Below are 2267 nucleotides of genomic sequence, written 5' to 3' on the forward strand. Positions count from 1 at the left end.
ACGCCTCCAAACTTGCTGTCTTTCCATTGCACAGAATTGTATTGCTTGATTTATAGTTGAGCTCACCTCAAACGCTGTCCATTCGGAACCTGACTGTATGGAGGACTATATTCAAGCCAGAAGGTCAGAAATGTGACTCCCCCAGTGCCCACAGTGGCCTGAGCCTGGAAATACTTCGCAGTGGCAGGGGCTGAAGGAGAGAAGGGAGAGCTGCGTGAAGCTGGGGAAGGCCTGCCCGCTGGGCGGCGGGGGCGTGGCACGGTCATGGCATCCAGGAGTTCTCGGCTGTGGGTGAGGAAGTGAAGGACTTAAGCTTGATCTTGGGGATGACCTGCTGTGGTCAGACAGACAAGGTGAGAGCGGGAGCGAACTCATTAAACTCTTGGCTCCACTCCACGGGACAAGCAATGTCCCAGTCCCTGCTTAGTAGGCGAGACCCTGAGAAACAGAGAGGCCAAGTGACTTGCTTGCAGTCACCCTACGCAGTGATGGAGCCAGAATTTGCGCCTGGACAGTTCCACAGTCCAGAGTCGTCTCAAACGGGATGCGAGTCACAGGCTTTGTGCAGTTAGAGGAAGTGAAAACCAAAAGTCCTTAAAGCTGAAAAGGTAGGAGGCAGGAGGAGAGAGGATCTTCAGTGGGGTGGAGCTGCAGCCTCTGAAGACTCAGGGACCTACATAGGACTCAGCCTGGTCATGGGCTCTGGGTCTGAGCCCCTAAACAGCTGCTTATCTTGGGGCAGTCACAGGGCGTTCTGATCTGCGGCCTCATCCACAGCATGAAGAAGCTGAACCCAACGATCTCCACGGTCTCTTTCCGTGAGAAAATCCTAGAATTCTAATATGCTCATCATCTGTGGAATTTGCTGTGATCTGTTGTTCTTTTAAAATTATTTTCTGTCAAAGAGAACACAAACTTTTTTCAAGAGTAAAAGCACTGTCTGAGGCCAGGTTCTATCATTTACGGGGCTGTTTCCACTTTGGTTTCTTCAATACGCTTAATAGGAAGTGTGCAGATTTTAAACTTGGCCTCCTTCCTTTGCCCCTATATTCAACCCATCACCAAGTCTTGTAACTTCTACTGGCCTCCACCCCTAAATACCTCAATCTGCCTACATCTACTCGTTCTCACAGCCACCACTCTTGTCTCAGCAGCTGCCGGTTTGGGAGCTGCACTGGCTGCCAGCTAGTCTCTATGCTTTCATGCCTGACCCCTGAAACCACAGGACCATAACAGCCAGAGTGGGTGCTTCCTAAGCAGCCACAAAGCCATGAGATTCCCTGGCTCACACTCACAGCGACTCCTCAGTGTACGGCTGTAACACCAATCCCTAACTTCGAAGGCTCTCTAGGAACGGCTCTCTCCTTTCCTCGCTTGGTGCAATATACTCCTGCCCCATGGAGAATTATGATTCTCAAACATACCGTCCTTTACTACCCTTTGAGCTTCCCGCAATTTTGTTTTTATTGAAGTAAAATTCACATAACATAAAATTAGCTATCTTAAACTGTGCAATTCAGTGGCACTGAGTAGATATACAATACTGTACAACCTTCACCACGACCTTGTTGTAGAACCTTTTCATCACTGCAAATAGAAACCTCATGCCCATGAAGCAGTCACGCCCCATTCTCCCCTCCCACCAATCCCTGGCAACCACACATCTGCCTTCTGTCCCTGTGGATTAACCTCTCCTGGATATTCCATATGAATGGAATCACAATACCCTGTTTTCAGGGTTCATCTGCATTGTTGCATATATCGAACTTTATTCCTTTTCAGGGATGAATAATACTCCATTGTCGGGATATTTCACATTTTGTTTATTCATTCATCAGTCAATGACATTTGGCCAATTCCTACCTTTCAGTTATTGTGAATAATGCTGCTATGAACATTTGCATGTAAGTTTCTGTTTAAGTACTTGTTTTCAGTGTATTTAGATATATGCCTAGGAGTACAATTGCTGAGTCATATGGTAATTCTATGTCTATATTTTGAGGAAATACCAAACTGTATTCTATGGTAGCTGCACCATTTTGCATTTCCACCAGAGAGGGTGCCAATTTCTGTACATCCTGACTTTATTTTCTCTGTTTTTTAATACAACCATCTGAGTATGAAGTGGTACCTCACTATAGTTTTGATTTACATTTCCTTAGTGAGTAAGGAAATATTTGTCATCTTTTCATATGCTTATTGGCCATCCTCTGTCTTTGTTGAAGAACTGGCTGTTCAAGTCCTTTGCCCAGTTTTTAGTTGAGTTT

This window comes from Theropithecus gelada, chromosome 18 (genome assembly GCF_003255815.1).
Source record: "Theropithecus gelada isolate Dixy chromosome 18, Tgel_1.0, whole genome shotgun sequence".
NCBI lineage: Eukaryota > Metazoa > Chordata > Mammalia > Primates > Cercopithecidae > Theropithecus > Theropithecus gelada.